The sequence below is a fragment of the Protopterus annectens genome, chromosome 3.part0 (genome assembly GCF_019279795.1).
Source record: "Protopterus annectens isolate FY-2018-M chromosome 3.part0, PAN1.0, whole genome shotgun sequence".
Lineage (NCBI taxonomy): Eukaryota > Metazoa > Chordata > Ceratodontiformes > Protopteridae > Protopterus > Protopterus annectens.
Genome location: NC_056731.1, coordinates 560,269,310 through 560,293,196, shown reverse-complemented (window position 1 = coordinate 560,293,196; position 23,887 = coordinate 560,269,310). Strand labels below are relative to the sequence as shown.

The 23,887-nt window shown below is 36.2% G+C and overlaps 1 protein-coding gene across 1 annotated transcript in view; it reads left to right on the top strand.

Moving 5' to 3' along the window:
• CNTNAP2 (contactin associated protein 2) overlaps positions 1 to 23,887 on the top strand; it is a 7,772,136-nt gene that overhangs the window by 7,079,192 nt on the left and 669,057 nt on the right. The gene's annotated exons all lie outside the window — the stretch shown is intronic.

The following is a 23,887-nucleotide window of genomic DNA, read 5'->3' as shown; positions in this document are numbered from 1 at the left end:
GGTATGTTTTGGATTTAGAATGGACTATTAACATGAAAAGATGTTGTTGTTATAAGTACATACGTACAGGTAAATGCATAATGTATTCATGGTTTACCATTTTCTTCAATATAGTGCTATCTTGGAGTTGGTATATTTAATTTGTGGGGGTGTGGGAGGTGCAGGGGGGTACAGTCCCCCTGCAAAAGCATATGAATGAAACAATAGTTATAGTTTTGAAATGGTGGGGAGTAGTAAGGTACCATTTGCTTTTCTGTGTTCGATATTATGGGAGTCAATCTTGTAAAGTTTCTGGCAACTGAGTTTTCATGTTTGTGGTCTCGATATTCTGTAGTTCAATCAATTGGACATTCGACATTTAAAAGTAGATCCATATATATATATATATATATATATATATATATATGTATATATATATATTTGTAACCCAGACCCATATATATATATGTGTGTGTGTGTGTGTGTGTGTGTGTGTGTGTGTGTGTGTGTGTGTGTGTGTGTGTGTGTTTTGAGTTCATTACTATGGATGTGGTTGTATCACATGATGAGCCAGACGAATAATCAAATTGTTTAAGTGGTGATTACTCCTTGATGCATTTTACCTTTGAAAAAGCCTGTTTAGGATGAAATTGTGGTCTAATTTTGGGATAATGCGACTGAAATCTTCCAAATAAATGGAGCTAAAAGTCTGTTTGGTATTGTCTATATATAGGAGAGAGGTATTAAATTGAGAGAGAGATTGTGACAGTTGACACAACACCGTGACTCCATGTAGAAAATGGGAAAAAGGGGGTGATGATGATGATGATGATGATGATGATGATGATGATGACAATCCCATTAAAACCATGTAACCTAAAGTAATTCCATCAGGTTATAGTTTGGTTTTGAAGGCTGATTCTCTTTGGTAAAGGAATAAATATGCCCAACCATTCTATTTTGGAAAAAATAGCTACCCCAACCTCACAAACCACTCTACTTTCTAACTCTAGTATTGCAACTTTCCTGTTTTCCAGCATTATAAAAAATAACATGTCATTGGCTAGAAATGCTATTGCCTGTTCAATGGACACTTTGATATTCTGTAAGAAATCAGCCACCCAAGACACACACACACACACACATACCCTCAATGCCAAGAAATGCAGTTGATTTTATTTTTGTAAATCTAGCATTTACTTCTTACCATATGGATAATGTTCCACTTAAATCTAATACAGTAATAAGGGATTTGCAGGTCTTTGTTGATAACAGACTCTCTTTTGACAACCAAGTTTCTGTGGTGGTTAGAAAATCCTATTGTCTTGCACAATGAATCCTTTGTGGTATCTTCATAAGGTCCACATAAGTTAGAATCCCACTTTATTCCTCTCTTATTTGGCCCAGCAATGAATACAACACTCCATTTGGCATGTCACTAAGTACCTAAACCAACACAAGAGACCTCAGCTTTTCCTCACCAAACAAATATCTGATTGCAGTAGCTTTGGTTCCTTTGATAGATTAAAAGTTGTGTTCATCTTCTTGAGGATCATATAAACTCCTGAGTGATGTCTGTTTAGCCTTCCATGCTATGACTGACCCAGAACTCTGACCTGCCTACTTCTGAACTAGTAATAATAGATCGGACCTCAGTATAGAGCAGCACAGATTCTGCCTCTGCCTCATATGCATTTTATAACAATGTTTTCCCTACAGACAAACTATTAAATAACTAAGAATGCAATGGACCTTTACCCTTGACTAACAAGTGAAATTACTTAACTTATAAAAAAACAGAGACAAAGCTTGGCAAGCATGTACAAATGACCCAGATAATATAAATAAATATTAAGAATTTCAAAAAGTAAAGTTATTTGTATGACACAGTAGCAGTGATGCAAACATCATATGTAAGAAAATAACAAATAACTAAGCTTGGAGAAGTGAAACAACTTTAGCAAGCCTTACAAACCACTGAAGCTATCAACATCTTTGCATAAACAAACATTAATAAAAACCTTTCGAATAACCTAGTACAATGCTATATCATCAGCCCAATACAACATGCAGTACCAGTACCCCCTTTGTCATGCCCTTACATAAAATCTGGCAATACCCCCGCCCGTAAAAGTGCAAGAGCATCTGGAGAAGAGTGGGGTTATAATTCAACATCCTGTACCATTCATCCACAATCTGTGCAACTAGGAAACTATGTCCTAAGCAAACCAATAATATACCAATAATATACATGCACAGCTCAAGGGTAACAGTAAAAACATTACCTCGTACTTATATACGTGTTTTAATAATACGTACGTGAAGGTTATATCACCAGGGAATGCCAGTGGCTTCTGCCACATGGCAAATCTTTATCTTCTGACCATAGTGATAGAAAGGATTATTTGCAAGGACATTTTGGAATAAACTATTACATATGATATTTTAACAAACAAGCACCACAAGCTCCATCATAAGTATAGTATACTTATAGCTATGTACACCATTACAAAGCAGATGAACCACTCAGAAAAAGGTTACATGACAAAAGGTTTTCTTCATGGATCAGGTTTGGACTTACTTCTGGTTTCTTTATATACTAATGATCTTCCATGGGACTTACCACATGCCAACAGTCTGTTTTATGATGATGATAGTGTCCTCACTAACTCAGATAAAACACCAACTTTACTTGCTAAATCATTTCAGGATGAACTCAAGGTGGAACTGATTAACAGCTATTATTTTGGTGTATCACAGAACATCAAAGTATTGCATAGAATTACTTCCTTTGTTCCTTCAGGTACTCTGTTATGCTCGACTACAAAAAAAAAATTCTTAGGCGTTACACTTGACCAGAACCTTTCCTTTACTGCTCACACTAAGACAAAGAAATAAAGTTGTTCCCCAAATTAAACTGAATATCCAGTCTTCTTAAAGAAGAAGCTGATTGTATTGTTACTATTGATGTGCTGCTACCCAGAACTTACTACTGACTTGTCATTATAGCTCGGCCCTCTCCACAAAACACACTGCTTATTAAGACTACTGCATGTAAAATACGTTGATTTATTCACTCGACAATCATCCTCTTTAGTCAATGTTTCACCCACTGATATTTTGTCTTCATATTGAAAATGTCAAATCAGAATTTCCAGCTTTGATGACGTGCATCATAAGCCCCTCCACTCCCCAAGCCATTCCTCCATATTACACTGTAGCAACAGATATCAGTGCTACCAGCATGGCCATGTGTTCTTCTGTTTAGCTCTTTAAATATTGAAGGTCAAGGAGTTTTTATGGTTTAAAAACATCACTGTTTGTACTCCGTGTCAGACTTACTTACTTCTATTAGTGTACATCCTTTTTTTTTTTTTTACTTATACAGCCTGGCACCTAAAGGAAGACTAACCTCTGGGGATCTTGGAGCTGGGGGTAAGCTGCTTTTTATCCGAAGGATGGGAATGTAACTTTTGTCGCTATCCTGTATCTTCCTGGTAGAATCCATAGAGCTTGGAACCTGGGAGTGACAGATAAATGTCCACAACATGTGACATACAAGACATGCATGTGCTTCCTGTTATTCCACAAAGAAAGTTGGTACTGAGCAGGTCACATGATAGGAGCATCAAAATGGGCTCTTAATGAGTTTTGAGCTCTAAGTCATCTATTTGTTTGTGCCAAGGTTTTCTTCTTAGATGCAACATCTGTCAGTAGTAAAGTCAACAAGACCCTTCATCTAAAACCTGCAAATGGGAATGGTTATAACGCAAAATTCTGATGGCTGCAATATTGTGCAGATTTTTTGCAGCCCAAATACGTCTTAAACTACAGAATTAATGTATAAGGATGAGCACATTGCTATAACTAGTATTTATAACTAAATCCGTTATTAACAGTCCGCATCTAGAGTTCTGAAAAGTCATTTTATGCTATACTCTGGTATTAAAGTACACAATTAATGTATAAGGATGAGCACGCTGCTATGACTAGTATTTTATAACTAAATCCGTTATTAACAGTCAGCATCTAGAGTTCTGAAAAGTCATTTTATGCTATACTCTGGTATTAAAGTACACAATTAATGTATAAGGATGAGCACGTTGCTATGACTAGTATTTTATAACTAAATCCATTATTAACAGTCCACATCTAGAGTTCTGAAAAGTCATTTTATACAATACTCTGGTATTACTGTAGCACAGTATGGTTCATGTAAAACCACTGTGCTTGTGTGAGATCAGCAGCACAGCCTTAAGTAATATTTGTCTTCTTTAATGCATACTAAGGACATGGGATGAACAACACCCATCTTTAAAGAATAAAAAGAAATTATCCATTAAAAACTGTAAAATGATAAATAAAATTGATGGTTTACAGGAGTGAGATGACAAAAGAGCATTATCTAGACCAAAATCTCAGGAAGTAGAGGCTTAAACATAACTCATCAGTAAAATATTTATTCTGGAAGAAAGTTAGTATTAAATAGTGACAGAGACTTTCAAAATATATATGAAAATAACTAATTCAGAAAATAGCTGCATATGCTAGGGAAAAGATTGTTCTAGTAAAACAGTTTGGGATGGGAAACTATGCAGACATGCATAGTTGGGAGGTCATGAGGCACTGCATCATCAAAGTGAGAATAACACATATAAAGCCTTCTGCTGAAGGAACAGATTGCCAAGAATTATATCCCACTGACAAAATGCATGAGGACTTAGAAATGGATGTGAAGGATGGGAGACCAAGAGGGGAAAGCCACGCATCAGGAAGGGTTATGAGATACGACAAGGGGTCGTAAGTTGGAGGAAAAAGAAAATGGACCAAACTATATATTTACATTTATTTGCTTGAGTGCTCTCAGAGCAGGAATATTGTTATAAGATTGTTTTGTGGAAAAATATAAAATTACAGGCATACAGCTGTTTCTGATGCCTGTTCATCAATGCCTCTTGGTGCTAGGGCCTGCAAACTGTTGTAGAATATGCAATACTGCTATAAGTGCCAATTCATTAACCTTTCCAGTAGGCAGGTAAAAGGTTGTTCAAATGGACAGACTTTCCTTGATTTAATATAAGTATGTTATTGGCTTTGACTTCCATAAAATATATGCTACACATCAATATTGATAATCTGTCTTAGTATGATTTACTGGACTTCACTAAATGGATATTACAGCTGAATGACAATGGGAAATATAAGCTTTTTGTTCCATGTCTCTGTCTCTGTTTCCTCAGACTCCAGTCAATCTCTTCTCAGACTATTAACTGCCTGTTATAACAGGATGCAGAATATAACATATCCAAAAAGCAGATTTAATGTTGTTTTAAGAAATTGGTAGTTGTTTGCTATCTGTACAATGACTTTTAACAGGTTGTTCAAAATGTTTTTAGGCTTAGTAGCACATGTTTCATGGTGTGTAACTGCTTTCCCCAAAATGCATTTATTATTTATGTATTTAAATTTATTAACTGGAGTAGAACACTGATCCCGGTGAACCAAATGCAGTCTCAACCTGGGGGTGCGAAAAACAATTTAGTACATACCATGATAGGAAGGAAAAATGTAAAGAATATACAGCAAGAATGCAAAACTGTGCACAAAGGCAGGACAAATATACCATTTGAGAAAAAAAGCAAAGTTATATATAATGTAGATGTAACCATAATTGGACTTGCTATCCAAAAGAATCCCAGTTAAACAAAAACATTTTTATTTATTGGAAAAGACAGAGAGGCAATGATATAGAAACACACTGAAGAAAGTGTTTAGTGTTAATTATGTTATATTTCCAGAGATAATAGTATAAGATAGAAACAGTAAGAAGCCAAACATTACTTTAAGTGGAAAAGCAGGAACTTCAGTAGACTTTACTAAGAACTGTTGTTAGACGAAGCTTTGTTTATTCTTCAGTTCAGTAAACTACATAAAACAAAAACAAGGGGCTACCAATTTTCAGTACTACTGTAATTAAGATGGCTGATTGCACCTGTCTGTCTGTCTGCTATATGCAAAGACTTGAGGTTTCTTACTCCATCATGGCCAAAAGTAGTACTACTGTGCTTACTTAGTGTGACAGATTAGGATCCACCCCTGGTAACTATTATATTGACAAAACACCCCTGAGAGTTGACCCAGTAGTCAGGGACTTGGGGATACATATGGACATTTGGTTAGTCTTTGACCATCACTTTTCTACAATAGTGAGGAAATCATTCTATGTTGTGAAAATTATAAACAAAGGTGTGGCCTCTAGGTCCAAGTATGTCATTGTTCCATTCTAGTCAGCATTTGTAAGACCTGTCATTGAGTACAATGCTCCATTTGGTATGTTTTTAATTGGGCACTTCCAACAGATGGGAATATCCACAGAGTTTCCTGACTAAAAGAATGTACGTTGTAAGTAACCAGAGTTACCCAGCCTAAAGACTTAAACCTTGCCTGTGATATAAATATGACTTGCTTGACATGTATGTATCCCAGAAACTACTCCTTCTCTGGAACAGGCTCCCCATCCATGTGAAGCAGAGTTCCTCCCTAACACAATTCAAGTGCAATTTGGGCAATTGGATGGGCACAGGAAATTCATCCCTGGTTTGGCACCTATGTCTGTAACGGACACAAATAGCCTGTAAATGGTTTATCTCCCAGGTCCCTGTTTGTAAATATTTCATCTCCCACACCCCTCCTTACACTTTGTAGGGTACCAGAACTGTCATAGATTTAGGATGCATGTCTAAGCTTATAAAGGCCCTTGTGTTCATTAGCTTGGTACACAACTTTGAACCTTTAGGAATGTTACTAAGCATAACCCACTCAGGAAACATAGAGCCTTATGAAAAGATTTCAAATACGTGAAGGAAAATGTACTCTGAGTAAAGGATAACTTTTTATATTTGTTTATTTTTTATATTTATTTATGTTTTGTATACTAGGTTAGTCCTACTGGTCAAGATTAATTTATAGATGGGACTTGGGAAGAGATACTCTGAACCTCTCTGAAACGTCTGAACCTGGTAAAGAGCATGAGGATGTTGTTTAAGCAGTGGTTTAAAAGTACTGAGTTTTTCAGAAAGTGTTAGACTGAGGGTTTTCACTTTAAAGTAGTTGATAGAGCACATTAACTCTACTATAAAAACTGTGAACAAAAAAATAGGAACCCTATATCGAATTAAACCATTTCTTACCCCAGCTGCTAGAATTACCCTAGCCAAACCTCACCTTATCTCTACTTTACTCTATGCATCCCCTATTAATACCAACCTGTCAAAAAAAAACCTTAATAAACTAGTTATATCCTACAACAACATTGCTAGATTTGCTACCGGATCTCCTTTTAGGACCCATCACTGCCTCAATCTAAGACAACTTGGCTGGCTTGAACTTCACAATCAGATCAAACTACAACAACTTATAATAGCTCACAAAACCCTGTACCAACCCACTAAAACTCCAATACTCACCAGCCTTATTACCCCTTATTATAACCTGCAACATCTACGCTCCTCTAACAAACTTTTGATCAACAGGACTACAACTAATAACGCTGCAGGAGATAGCTTGTTCTCCAACTCAGTTGGAAAACTATGGAACAAATTACCCTCTGATATCTCATCTCTTACTTCTCTTCCTGTTTTCAAGAAGAATCTCAAAAAGTATCTCAATAAAAAATGGACATGCCCTGCACTAACCCAGACTAGCCTTGCTCTTCCTTTTCTTGTCTCCCTACCTTCCCCTCTCTCCCATCTTTACCCAATAACCCAGTTGAGGTCTCCTAGCCCCTGAACTATACATTAAGATAGTGAACTGACCCACTGACTAGTTATCTCTGAGTGTTTCTCTACTCTTTCATAGGTGTAAATCCCGCCTCTCTTTCATAAAGTAACTCTTTTATTTAGCCCTAGGAAGAAAATTAAATCCATAAACTCATCCTATACTAACTCGGATACCTTTCCTATCTTTCCTTCTCTTCCTTTCTTACTTTATCCTCAGTCTATTCATTATGCTTTCTAATTATGTTACTTTATAAAAAGTACTATGCATTGCCCATGACATAATATGTAGAATCTTATATCTCACTTATGTGTAAAACTATTGTGTAATTAATCTCCCAATTTCCTCAAAAAAAAAAAAAAAAAACTTTTTTTTATTTGACTTCCTTCTTACTATTTTAGCTGTAATTACTTTTATGATCACTTTTTATTAAACTATGTATTAATACCTGGAGCTTTTCTCCCCGGGCCTCTACTGAAAATGGACATATATCCAGCTAGACTAGCCCGGTCAACAAATGTAAATTAAATAAATAAATAAAAATAAAATAAATACTCTGAGGGAACTCTGTAAGGAAAGAAAAGTTACTTGCAATGCAGCAGTAATTTATATTTCTGTGATATTAAGCATAACAAAAGAAAACATTTCAGAAGAAATAATTTCAACCTCAGTTTTAACTTGAAGATTTCTAGTCAAACAGTTTACTGCAGTGAATATTTGGAACAATGAATCATAACAGTGACTGCTACACAACAGTTTAATTGCACAGTTCAGGCAAATTTTATGGCCTACGAGAAGCAGAGCACCCTCAATGAATGTGTGACAATGTGACAAGGTACTTGTTAAGTGCCAAGGGACTGAACTAATTCCAGATTTAAGAACTTTGTATATTGAAGGATTGGAGTAGGGGAAAATAAGGCAGTATGGTACAAATTCTAACAATAACCAATATTAGGAGTAGATGGTTACAAAATGTTTTTAATACTGGCAGAAGTTAATATTGTACATAGTAAGTTGGTTACTAATAACTGATTGAAATGGATGGTGAGAATGCTTCACCTATGAAAGACAGATGCAAAATCACCTAAGGATTATTTATTTATTTGCCTTTGTTTAGCAGGAAAGTCCGACTTGGTAATACCTGTTTTTAGAGGAGGCCCGGGAAGAAAAGCTCCATTTGTTTACATTGCATTCTACTAAGTTCCAGTTAAACACAGGGAAGTTCCATTTCTCTTTGCCTTCATACACTTACAGTAGTTACATATATACATTCTAAGATTTTATTGAGGTGGAAGTGACTTGTACTAGAAGCAGTTATGTATAAAAATTGTTTTGTCATTTCAGTGAGAGGCTGATAGTATGCTTTTTAGGGAGACTATCTGGAGAGTATTGTATGGTAAGCACAATGTCTGAACCTGGTAATGAGCATGTGCAGGACCAGGATTAGTTAAGATGTTGTTTAAGCAATGGTTTAAAAGTACTGAGTTTTTCAGAAAGTGTTAGACTGAGGGTTTTCACTTTAAAGTAGTTAATAGGCATAAGCTAGAATAATAGGCCTGAAAATATAGAGTCAGACTTGCATTTTCATGTATGCATTCGGTTTCAGGGAAAGATAGTTCAGTGGAAAGGAAAATATATTGCTGGCTAAGCATGAGATGTGCAGAAATAACAGTTCTCAAGGGAAAGCTACAGAATGTTCCTTTCTCATGGGAAACATATGTGTACTTGCAATGGAATGCAAGATAAATAATAGACAGGCACTGTGAGACACATGCAAGACAAGGCCTGAAAAGCAAGGCTAAAGGGGAGTGTAAAACATTACAGAGGTTTGGTATTATTAGGAAATACTTTAGACATGGGCAGTTGAGTCAGTTAAGTTAGTTTTTGAACTGATATGCAAAAGTACCAAAGTCAGGTCAAATATCTAGCATTATTCAGGAGGAAAAGACAGTTTCAGTTAATATTATTCAGAACAATCACATTATACGTGCAGAACCTTTGGATATATTTATCAGTACTGTTACTGTTATCCAGCATTCCAGAATATTATGTTATTTAGATATTGTTAATCTTCATTGTGCAGTTTGCAAATACTATTGTGTAAGGTACAAGAAGACTTGGCCCATACTGGAGAGACTGGAACCTGTTCAGCACATATCATATTATTTGAACAAAAATCGCAGGACCAGTTCATGGCACCGCTAGTAGATGAGGTTTTTGACCACACACAGGTTGTTAACAATGATATACATGGTTGTTTAACAATAGATAGTGATGATGTTCAAAACAACCATGTCATTAGCAATCATGATTATATACAGATTTTTGATGAATTTTCTGGTTGTGATGATGATGTTAGTGTGACACAGAACTATGTCAATGAGAGTGTATGTTCCATTATTGTTGATGGAGGTTTCTGTGTATACAATTTTACTGAGTTGATGGTTGATGTAAGCTATGTAAACCTTTTTAAAAAGGGTTTTAAATTTGTTCCAAAGTTTAGATCAGACATTGGTAAAATTTTGATTAATTTAAAACTTTTCACAAGGAAATTGAATCTAAGGATGTTTTTTAAGAATAGGAACACGCAGATTGTTAATGAGTATTTAACACTAAAGAGGCAGAGTACATTTATACCCCCACAGAATCCTATTATCCATGTATTTGAGAGGTTATGTGACACTCAAATTCGGAGAATTGTTCAAAAAAAAGAATTACAGCATATAACCTTACTATGGCTGAGAAATTTTGTTTAAAAGAACTTACAACAACAGACAAATATAGGGTTATGAAACCCGACAAGGGTGGGGTGTAGTTGTAATGAACAAGGAGGACTACTTTAACAAAATTACAACTATGTTAAACGACAATAATACATATGAAAAGGTGTCAAGACATGAAATGAATAGAGCATACACCAAATTGGACTGGATCATGTATGAATACTTAATGGATGGAGTTATTACTAGGGATGAATACAATTTTCTCAATATGGAACATCCTATTACTCCATCCATCTTTGGTATTCCAAAAATACATAAAAGCATTCATGACCCACCATTTAGACCCATTGTTTCAGCCAAAGGATCCAAAACTGAGGCTATGGCTTCATTTATTGATTTTCACTGTAAGGATGTTTTACGTAATCTGGATCATATTGTTAAGGATTCATGGCACTGTCTGGACAAAATTAGAACTAGGCTTGGTGGAATAAACCAGGGGTTTTTTATGGTGACTATTGATATTGTGAGTCTTTTCACTGCTATACCACACAAGCAAGGTTTGGAGATGTTTGAAGCGAGCCTACTCAAGTTTGGTACATTTAGTAGTGATAAATGTAGATTCATTAAGGAACTAATGGAACTAGTCCTTGAAAATAATTTCATGTTCCTGAACGGCGAATATTTCAGACAAAAAACGGGTGTAGCAATGGGGGCACAGTGTGCCCCGATATATGCCAACATGGTGTTAGCATTTTGGGAGACACAAACGATTTTTTCCTCATGTTTCTGGGATGATGTGGCTTTATACTTGAGGTTTTTGGACGACATTCTGATTTTTTGGAAGGGTACTAAAGAAAGATTTACTGAGTTTGAATCATTCCTGAATACTACAACAACTTTCCTGAGTTTTACTAGTAAGATGGTTGACAATCATTGTGAATATCTTGATATTTTATTGTATAAAAACAATGACACGTTAGATACCAATATTCATAGCAAAAACACATTCCAATTCATATTTACATTTCGATAGTTGTCACCCTTACCATCAAAGGAAGAATTTGGTCAAAGGACAGATGGTAAGATTTTCCAGAATTATCAGTGAAGATGTAGTTTTCCTTGATGAAATGAAAATTTTGTCCAGTATGTTTTCTGATAGAGGATATCCGAGTGAATTGATCAACAATATCAGTAATGAGATACGGATCAAAAGAAATCATGTTTACCAACCTATTATTAAATTTGGTCTTCCTAATACCACTAGTACAAACAGACCACCATTTGGTAATGACATTCTAGTCATCCCTTATAATGATACATCCATGAAGATAGAAAATGCTGTAAGGGATTGTTGGTCTAGTGTATTCATGAACCAGGGTGAATACACTGATATTCTGGGTTTTTTGCCAAAAATTACATACAGTAGAGGCATGAATCTGAAAGAGTATTTTGAATCAACACAAAGTATGAATACATATGTTAGGTCTAAGATGGGTAAATGTGGGTTTTGTCATTTCTGTAGATTCATTAATGATGGCCCATATGTAGTAGTTCCTAACTATGGTAAAACCATCAGATGCCCAGGATATTGTAATTGCAAAACAAAAATGGTAATATACCTTGCTACCTGCTCTACATGTCCGGCATATTATGTTGGGAAAACCATTAGGACGCTAAAAGACCGAATAGGTGAACATGTTAGGGACATTAAAAATAAGAAGGATACCAGTGCATTGTATTTACACAGCACAAGATGCGATAATTTTAAAAGGTTTCTATTTTTTGTTATTGATAGAATACCTTTTAACAGCAATAAGGGTGGTGATGAAAAAACACTATTAGAGGTTAAGGAATGTTTGTGGCAGCTTAGATTCAATGCCAACACATACCCTGGTATTAATGACTGTATTTCCATAGCCAGTGTACTTAAATACAAATCGCTATTCTTATAGGTTTTAGAGTTATACAGCTTATTATACACATTTTTCATTTTACACCTTTTCAGGTTTTTATTATTTATGCATTGTGTGTTTTATTTCATTTCATTTTATTTTATTTTATTTTATTTTATTTTGTGTAAATTATTAATTATTATATTAACTATTAATAAATTATTGAACTAACTATAGTATTTAAATCAGGTTGTATTTTTAATTGTATACTAGTATGTAGTATTTTGTAATTTTTAGTTAGTATTTTTATCATGATTTTACATATTAGGTGTCTCAGCATCAAATAGAAGTGCTTAATTAATTAACTAATTGAATAATTATTTATTGATGCACCTATTTAAACTGAGAATTTTATGAGTGACATTGTACTCTGATGATGCCCACTGTTTGGGAGAAAGCTCTTAGTACTTGGTCGATTTTCAAGCAATAAACCTGAGTTCTACAAGTGTATTTGGTTCGTCTTGTATGTTTTACAAGTCATTTACGTTTTTCTTGGATTTACTTAAGTTAGTTTTTGAACTGATATGCAAAAGTCTTTGCAGTGCAGACACTTGAGCCTAAGTACCAAAGTCAGGTCAAATATCTAGCATTATTCAGGAGGAAAAGACAGTTTCAGTTAATATTATTCAGAACAATCACAATATACGTGCAGAACCTTTGGATATATTTATCAGTACTGTTACTGTTATCCAGCATTCCAGAATATTATGTTATTTAGATATTGTTAATCTTCATTGTGCAGTTTGCAAATGCTATTGTGTAAGGTACAAGAAGACTTGGCCCATACTGGAGAGACTGGAACCTGTTCAGCACAAGTTTGGGTAATTAATAGATAAGGATATTCATTCGAGTCTCATTCCAGTATACTACAGTCTTATCAATTCTTTCAGAGAGCCTTATTTGTGTGGGGATACTATTCCGGAGTTTAGCAATATATTGGGAGTAGAGTAGCTTTGTCACCTATCCAGTATTTTTCCAGACTACCCGGAAATTAGAATGTTAGTCTGGTAGTCTGGAAAGCAGTGTACAAACTTAGGTATTCTATTTATGTGCACAAACAAAATGCCAAAGTTTGTAAAAAAGTGGCCATGGAATAATTTTTCAAATGAAACTCATTGCTAAAGTGTTACGTTTAAAACTGGAACTTGTTAAAACAAAGGAATGTTTTCCACTTTGAGATGTCTTAGGCATTTATGTCTTAAAATTGGTGGGATAGTATGTCAGGTGGGCGGGGAAAGGAGGAGAAAAGAAGGGTTGCTGGAAATGCAAAGGGCTGTGGCTTTGGTCTGATTTTTGCCACATAGAAAGGTGGCAACCCTAGAGTACAGCAAGTCACCTGCAACATTATTTGACTTATTTGTGAGTAGTAAGAATTTTTTCTAGAACAGAGGACCCTTGCTGAACAGTAGGGCAGTGATAATTTTTGTAGTTCAGGGAATTTTTGTTCATGATAAATGAGTTTGTGTGCTTTAGTTAGTTGTGAATATGTTAGGTAGTTGTGCAGTTCAAGCCAGTTTAATTGTTTTAAGCTATGACAATGGTGGGCCTATGAGGGAGGTTGGTGGCAAATGTAGCTATTTTATTGTAGAAGGAGGAATGTTTCTTTCTTTGAGTATTATTTAAGTTTGTTCGGATAGGAGTAGCGTACAAGGGAGTTGGCAATAAGAAGGTGGAGGCTAGAGTTTTTCATGCAGTATCTGTAAGGAATCCACCAATCCTATAAAGTGAGCCTAGTTTCATGTGTGTAGATGTAACGGTGTGTAGTATGTGCTAATCATATTTGAGATTATCATCTGTTATAACACCTAGAAGTTTACTGTAAATTACAGTTTCAATAACTGTATTATAAAAAGAAAAGAAAAATCCTTCATCACAGTGATGAGTACACAACCCATTCTCAGAGATCAAATAAGTGTTTAATAAGGGATTAGAACCCCTATATCCTCAGTGTAGAAGATAAGCCCTGTAATAAGGCGCAGTCTCACAACAGTAGGAAGATGAGAAGCACTCTCATATAAATAGAGATCCCATAGTTCCTACAAATCAAGGATGTGACATAAGATCTGTTGGTAATTCAACTTGCTGTGTTCATGGTGTTAGAAAATGATAACTATGAAGCAGGTGAGTAGAGAAAGTTTCAAAATTTCACTTTTTGAAGTTGGTATAAATAACCTTGCCAACTTCACTGGCTGAATTATACTTGCCTTTTGGATAAATGAGTCACAAAAAATTAACTCTGGTTAATAAAATGTTGAAGATAACATGCAGTCCTGTATAGTAGATGCTATGGGATTTTCCATACACAGATAAACTAGTAGAACTGCAACATTACTTTAAAATGCGAATTAATACTTATATAAAAGCATATAGAAGAAATTCTAGACTGTAGCACTCTGTGGAAAAGGTACAGTTTGAGAATTCAACTGAAATAATTTGAGAACGGAGCCAATTGATAATTGCAGTTAGTCTGACATCTACTAATTCTCATATAGGATCATGAAACATTTTAGAATGACAGCTCCTGACTCAGTTCTAGCAGGCAAGTAATATGGCTGGATGTCATATGCTCATCTCTCTCCAAGCAAATCTCTATTCCTACTTTAAAAATAAATTGTATTTGCTTACTTTTCTTTTTCTGCCTCTGCAATCACTTTCATGACCCTTGTCACCCTCACCTTGGTTTGTGTCTATGGACCAGTCCATTTACTAGATTAACTCAGTTACATTTATATAACTTTTTGTATGATTCACTTTAATATATGTAACTGATTTCAGTGTTAATTTTTTATGGGGTTGTATTCCTTAACCAATAACGTACAAATTAATAATAGGTAGCAATATATGAAAGAGCAAGGTATTGAAAACAAAATGATGCTAATATTGTTTATCTAGGATGCACTGCAGTACAGGTATTACCCACTTTGTCACATTTATATTTTTCTGGCTGACTGAGTTAGAAGACCTCACATTATTGAGGTGCATAGAGACAACTGTCAGGGTGAGAGACAGTCCAGTCCTTGTATCATGCACTGTTCCAAAGATATTGCTGGTTGTTTGACAGTAATCATGACAGTTTGCAATATTTCCATATCTATATTAATATTTCCATAAACAAGTGACTTAACCTGTAGCATAACATGAGGTGAAATCTTAGATGATGTTCAAGAAAATTGTAATTGACATGTCCACTATAATTTGTATTTATAAGTTGTAGTGGTATTATTGTTGGGTACTATTTACATGGTTAATTATACAGATTGGCATTATTTTCCACATTTCTGTAAATATTTTAGTAAATAAGCACTTCCAAAGGAATTCCTTGCCATCGTGTAAAAGCTTGATTCTCCTGAACAAAAGTGCTGCCTACACTATATGTCTTAAGTTGCATAGTTTTCAATATAAGAAACATTGTTTATTAAACATCAGAAAAAATATAATTCTGCTTATATCTGTATTGAAGTATATTACAGTATTAATGTAAGTGTGAGTGCAGTGATGTCTGACTTTGTAAAGAAGACTTTTGGTTTGAATGCACTGTTGATTATAACATTTTAATAGTGCTTACTATTTACAAGATGTTTACATTTGTTTCACTTATGCCCTTTAACTTGATTATTTATTTATTTATTCAGTTTGGTAACCAGAGTAGAGCAATAATCCAAATAGACCTATTTCAGTCTCATCCCAGACAAATATAAATAAAAGTAGACGAGCAAGTTAGCAAGAAGTGTTCTGACTATAAACAAAATGTTGGGTAAAAATAGCAATGAATCAGTAACAAATAATGACAAAGTACACAGTTTAAGGGACAACAGGAAGGGATGATTCGAGTTAGAAGAGAAAAAGAGAGTGAATTAGTGAAGGAAGACATGAACTTGTAAAATTCAGCAAAAGTAAGGTAAGGAAACAGAAATTAACTATATACAAAATATACAATGTGAAATAGATGGTAAGGAAACACAGAAATTAACTATATACAAAATATACAATGTGAAATAGATGTCACATATTAGTACAGGGAAATAATATGAGGAAATCAAAAGTGCCTCACTGGTGAAGGGGAAATTTGGAGATTAGATAATGTGTCCAGATGGAAAGCATTTACAAACTGATTCAGACCTGAGATGATCTTTAAGATGAGCACACAATGAGGGTATGAGGTGAGGTCTTTAAGATAAGCAATAAGTGATTCCCCAGGATGGAGAAGGCATGATTAATGCAATGAAGTCTGGTTCTCGGGCATTGAGGAAGTAGGCCAGAGAGGTTAAGACTTCTTATATAGTAAGGTGGCATCAAAAGCGCAATAGGAGTGCTATTTGAAGAGCTTGTAGAGCTGGGATTCAAGAAATTTCCTGAAAATCTAAGAATGTGTGTATGCTACTGGAGGTGTCACATTCCACAGCTACTTAGTGTGAATATAGTAACAACTTTTAGACAAATAAACAAATAAACAATTACACATATTTACCTACCTTTTCCCATGACAAGTTACTATTTTCTTATCTTGTTCTGTGGTGTCCAGCTTTCCTTTGGATTCTCCTCTCAAGTGATGCCAGAATTCATAATGACTTTCAAATCTCATGTATGCAAATGAAGAGATGTCAGTGTTCTAATGGTATGCCGGTTAAGGGACACTGGCACATCCCTATTTACACAGTCATGTCCATTTCAATACTCTGTCCTTTAAATTAACAGTGCCAATGTACAGGTGCAAATCCATACACTGCCAGAGTCTTAGTGGTGTAACTGGCATATACTACCTCCAATAAGGCATCCACCTTTTGTTTAACAAGGTTCAGCAAAGCTTGATTATAGTATTAAGGGGGTGGATGATGTAGTGTCTAGTTACAAATTTGTGGTGCCATATTAGAGCATTGTTGTCTTAAGATGAAAAGATTTGCTGCCACTGTATGAATTGTAAGAAACTGCCTCATAAGGCTTTAATGAAGTCAGGCAGGACGTGATGGACTTTATCAGTGCCATGTTTCAGTTGTCATGAAGGTGTAGGAGTCCTTTGCTCCAACAGCTGATATGTGAAGTATCCATGCTTTATAACTGGTAGGTAGATAGTGGTTAAAGTGTCCCAAAATACTGCATATAAAGTGGGGTCAGGTATGCTGGTTATTTGGAATTCTTGAATTAATGGATTGAACCAAGAATGGAACTAATTTAAGAAGAAAGAGAAAAACTTCCAAATGGACAGCAGGAAAATGTTCAGACAAGAAGTTCAACAAGTTCTGTTGCACCTGTTATAATTAGATAAACTTTATTTTCTCTTAAAAACGTAGTCCATGTGGAGTCCACTTTTCTGATATATATGTCTATCCTATCTGCTGTAGTCTCTGATACATAAATCCTTTCCATTCTGCCAAAGAATTGTCTATTGCTAGTTAAGTAGTATGTACTTCTGTTCCTGACCTGTGTACATCTGAGTCAAATGAGCCGTTATTTAGATGTTTTCCTGTGGTTGACAAGGTAGGGTTTCACTAGCTGATGAACTAAACTGAGATATGAAAGTATCAAAGTGCAGACCCTGTATAGCTTTTTGCTCTAAAAAGTTGGTTACAAAATTGCATATAACCCAGAATCCAGATATGCAATTTATTATTGAATCTATTTATTCCCAGGTCTGCCTTAAGTACATCATATATTTCTTGCATCTCTTGACTGTCCAATTAATTTCCCACCTGGGATGCCTACTGTGTGTGGTGCCTACACATCATCTCTTTTTTTTATGTTTTGTTTTTTGTATTTTTGTTTTTTTCCAGGTGGTATGTTTACACCCAAATCCCAAAGACACACTGTTGGTGAATTTGCAGTTATCCAAATTGCCCATAGTTATGCATACCTTATAGGTTTAGGTTCATAGGTTAGTACTGGGCTATCTGCCCGAAGGCATATATTAGCCCAGCCAAGTTGTGCAGTATTCACTGCCCCTTTAGTAGTTCCCTAGACCCTTGTACTAGCAGCTAGTACCCTTGGCCCCTATCTAGTAGTGCTGTTGGTGTGATCCCCGGTGTGAACTTTCTGTTACCCATCCACTCATCAAGGTTCCTCTTGAAGAGTGATAGTGAGAGGCTCTGTCTTATGTAGATCGGGACCCTGTTCCATAGTAAGGGAAGTCTCTGCAAAGGGAATCTATCCCTCCAGCATGTTCTATTCATTGTTGTGTTGAGGTTTATATCCCTAGAGCATGTAGCGCGAGTAGATCTGGTTTTGCTAAGATGGAGCATGTTCAACAATTCTGGGTTGGACATGGCTCTGTATGTTAGACAGAGATCGCCTCTGAGAAAGCAGTATGCAACAGAGAACAGTCTTAGCTTTTTCAATCGTGCTGCATAGGGCAACTGTTTGAGGCCAATAATCCTCTTGGTTAGGTACCTTTGTGGTCTCTCCAGCTGCTGGAGATGTCTAGCCAGGTACATTCCAATTGGTGCATTGTACTCAATAATGGGTCTGATGAGGGAAGAGTAGAGGGGCACCATTACATCCTTAGATCTTGATGCGAACCCTTTCGTGATCAGATGGGTCACATAGAAGGATTTTCTAACCACTTTGGCAACATGGTTATCAAAGGAAAGCTGACTATCTACTTGGGTCCCTAGATCCCTTATTTCTTCTTCAGATTTCAGGGGATTACCTCCTATGTTGTAGTTTGTGGGTACTCTGTTTTTTTCCAAAAGGGATTACTACGCATTGTTTTGCATTTAGCTTGAGGCCATGGCTTTGACACCATGCATCAGTCTCATTTAGGCCCTTCTGGAGGATCTCCATGTCGGCAGGAGACTCTATTATAGCACCCAGTTTGCAGTCGTCTGCAAAACTTGACTCCTCATCTTGAGATAAACTTGTCTAGCTTTAGATTCTCTGCCTTGTGCCATAAGAGTGTTGAGATAGTGGCTGAATCCCCTTGATCCTGCAGTGAATAAACTGGGCATAAAAGGATGAAGGAAAGATATAAGGAATAATTTGCAATGAATTTTAAGTAGGAAGATTTTCAGGCATCTGAACTTTCTTTGCACACTTTTCTTTTGCCTTTTACATGACAGCAAGGAAGACAGTACAAAACACCATCTGTTTATCTTAAAACTTTGACCTACAAGATCTCTGGAAAGTTATACCTTGCAATCTAATGGTGGTTTTCTGAGCTTTTTGGAAAACTGTTAGAAATTTGCTGTAAAAAGCAAACATTTGTGCTTCCAGAAACTTGTTAATACAGAAGTAAAAACAACAAACTGTTTGCATAAAATTATCTTCATAGCCATGGCATGAATTAGCTTCTAAGACTTAAACTGTATTGTTTAAGTTTAAACTGTATTGTTTAAGGAGTCAACCTAGTGTTTTAAGTTTTATAATGTTTTAAAACAACTTACAATAAGAATTCATGTCTAGAATATCAACAGCATTTTTGTTCACCTATCTATAGGCTTTCATTTGATGTTAAACAATTCAGTCTATGTTACTTAGATTTTGAGATATTTACAGAAATATTAAAATTAATACATTATTCATACCCAATATCTGTCTAGCTATACTAGACAGTGATCAAGTGTCAGTGCATTTATGTTGCCCATTATGTAAGCATTGAGATGAATTTTTTCAGTAGCTTGCACATAGCATGGTTCTGGAGTTTTTAATGTAAGTTATCAGCAGATAATAAAGGTCACCTAGAGATGTCACTTGGCTGATCAGTGAGAAAACCTTAGCGATGTCACTAAGTTTTAATAAGTTAAGATGCACTGTTCCTTGGGTTTCTAGAACTATGCGAGGTTTAATATGTTCCAGCTAGGGTTTTGTCAATGTAGTCTGCAGGATTGTGTCTGAGTTGATAAATGAGCATCATCCTACAATCCTAGGTTTGATTATCTCTCAGTCTGCATTTACATGCGTTGTAACTCTGAGCAAGTCCCTTAACCGGATAGGTCTCCAAAGCAAAGAGGTATTGGGCCTAGTGGGTTCACCCAACAAAGGGATAAATATATCAGCTCATTAATATTTACAGATACAGTTTAGTGAAATATCTAATGTAGGAACTGGCATACTACAGACTATCTGTTTGAGGACAACTCCCTTTAAAGTATTTTGAATATATCTATAACCCCTTAGAATGACAACGTGTCTGTTCTGTACTGTGCTGCTCAGTCTCCGTGCAGTAGCATGTGACATTGTGGAACTATGACTAAACCATTACATTTGTAACGTGATATCTCCTCATAATATATCGGCATATTAATATGACATAAGTGGAGCTAGTGAATGTAGAGAATAAATAAGAAAGTGCAAAAGAAAAGAAAATACTTGAGATAGGGTCCAGGTCCCTTATGCAGAGAAATAAGGTATACAACAAAATACGTGTAATAACTTCATTGTTTGCTAGACAGGTCAAAATAAACTATGCATAACAAATTAAATGAGAAGAAAACCATACAGAAAATGTATGGGAATTAGTATTCTCAAAGGAATTGCTTTTTTCTCTTTTTTTTTTATAAGGGCAACAAACTAACCAAAAAATTACTATGAGAAATTGGGAACAGCCCCATAGGGGCTCCATTCCATCCACAGATCCTGTGTTCATTTCATTGAAGGTGAGAAAATCATTAATGTTCAGTTCTTTTTTTTTTTCTTCTTCCCAATATTCATCCAGTCTTTCTTTAAAGTGTTTACCCTGGCAAAAGTCAAAATGGTCAGATTTCCCTGTCTCCATCCAAAGTTCTCATCTAATCCTGTGATTCAGTGTAGAGATGTAATGTCTTCACTGCTTCTACCCATGATTTCATCCTTTTGGTTGTGACCATAGAGTAACATGGGAACTTAGAATGACAGCAAATGGAGAGTATCATCCTTTGACTCTGCTCTTGCTTCACCATCAAAGCATGGAACAATGCCTTCATTATTGCTGCCATGGCACCCATCACAACCCCCATCATGGCAACCAACATGGCACCCATCTTCTGGTATGTATCTCAAACCTCTCATGAAAAAGACCACCAAGATCATTTAACTAATTTTCTTGAGGTCCTTACCTGAAGACAACAATTAACTCTTTTCCAGGACAGAACTATGACCCCTGTTTTTAAGGTGCTGATTTTCATCCAGTCCATTTCACACTCAGGAGTGAATCACTCTTCTGCCCATCAGAGAAGAGTCATTTGAGCCCCAGTGGACAACACACTGTCTGCAAACAACAAAGAAGCAGCCCTTACATCTTCAAGCTTGATATTCTCTTAACCATGGTGATACACTGATATCCTGTCCAGAACAGTCACAGGACGTCATAGTGATTTGAACTATAGACGATTTGACCTGCAACATATTACAATTAAAAATTTGAATATGATAGCTTTCTTAATCAGTGTCGACAGATAACTCTGATTATGAACCAGACAACCTGAATTCAGTTACTGGTTCAGTCATCTGTGGGAGATGGAATGGAAGAAGAGAGGACTGATGAGGCTTTGACTGCTCACTTCTATCCTGGTTAAAGGGGGGGGGGTGTTTCAGTATGTTGAATCCTTATTGCAGACTGGGGATCACCACAGCCAGTGCAATCTACAAGTTTAGGAGGACCACTTAATTATATCATACACTGAGGCATGGAAATGCCCGCTGCACTCCAAGCTCTTGAAAGAAATGGACATATGCATGGGAAAGTAGGAATTAATGAAACCATCACCTTCACCTTTGTAGCACATAAATGACATTTCCCAGTCCTGGTTCACTTGACATTTTTCCCAGGGAATGAATGGGCTGAAGGGCACTCAGCCTAGAGAATGAAAAAGCCAACAGTGTATAGAAGGGTATGGCTTGATGGACACTGCAGGGGGACCAGACCAAAAAACATGTTAGGTAGAACCACACTCATTTCTCTGTGTAGCTACTGAAATGAGAATTACTGCATCTCTAGATATTCTGCTTAAAATGGGTTCCGTGACAAAGCCATGACTAATGAAGATGCTGTGAGGAGGAGTCATGTGCATGGGAGCTGCATTACAGTAGAACAAAGGGGTATACAAAAATGGAGGTGGGCCCCAAGAAATCCCAGCCTTTGCCTAGGATTCCATTTCACCTGAGGTCAGCTCTAGATTCAGAGGATACAAAAGGAGAAGCAACAGTATTATGAAGGTCATTAGTGGCATTTACCTCCTTCTGTTGCATTGGTTTTTCATATTGATTTTTTTGACAAACTGCTGAGAAAGAGTTCATTTTCTATAACTTGGTTTCTTATCTGTTATGTAACAGTTCTGGTTTTGATGAGTAGGAGCTGTATACATTTCCTTAACTGATTGCCTAGTTCTACCTTTCTATTCTAAGCCAACAAGAATATCATTTGCTGTTGCCCAATCTTGTGTCATCGGAGTATTAAGTATTTCCTTCTCCAGTCCTTCTTTCTGACTATTGTGCTCTTCTGTCCAGCCACTTTACTGAGTCCTTCATTCCACTTAGTGGCATATACATTCATTCATTCCATTGGAATGATGGTGGAATGAGGAAGAAGCAGGGCAATTTTATGGGAGGACGTTTGGGTTTATGCTTTACATCCTTATCCCCATTGCATATGTGTAGCAAATTACTCAGGGTTGTGGATGCAGTCGGTGACAGTGAGGATGGGGACATTCATCATTGCAAGTCAAATAACCTCTCAAGTCTGCCCTATCTCCTCTTGAAGTCAGCACATCCCAGTGGTCTCCAGTTTCCACTGCAAAGGCTAACATGTGACTGTGCACTCTGGGAACACACCTCACAGTCTTCCTCAAAGAGAGTTAAGCCAACTAAGCCACATAGGTTCATAGTAAATATTAGGCTAGCTGCCCTTGTTGACCATTTTAAGCATAGCCAATTTCCTTCTTTTTCTCAAAATAACCTATCTCATTTGGTTATAGATTGGCTTTGCCCTACCCATGATAATTTTATATTACCCCAGTGTGAATAACTAAGATCATGCCACAGATAATCTGAGGGGACCTATGCATGGGATAAAGCATTTAGGAGCTGCCTCTGTCCATTAGTAGTACAGCGGCAGTCCTGGGGTAAATTTTCTTCTTCTCATCCATAGATCTAATTTGCACTTGAATATAGACAGGGATGAACTTTGTTTCATATCTTTCCTGTTTCTTTCCATCTGTTCCAGGTACCCAAGCTGCTAACAGAACCTGGGTTGCTTGGGCTGTAACCATCAGCAATGCAAACTAATTTGGCTCAGACATCCTTATATCTAGTATATAACATATGTTTTTTAAAGTTGTCCATGTGTATATGTGCCTGCTCAAGTCTTTTTTTTTAGACCTTTCCTAGGGGTCACGGTGAGAATCATAGTCACTTTTTTCTGTTGCACCTGTTATGATGAGGTAAACTTTATTTTTTCTTAAAAACTAGTCCATGCGGAGTCCTCTTTTCTGATACTTATAAACATGTTAACCAGGTAAGCCCACTGGGCCAGCAGTCCATTTTTGGGTGTGC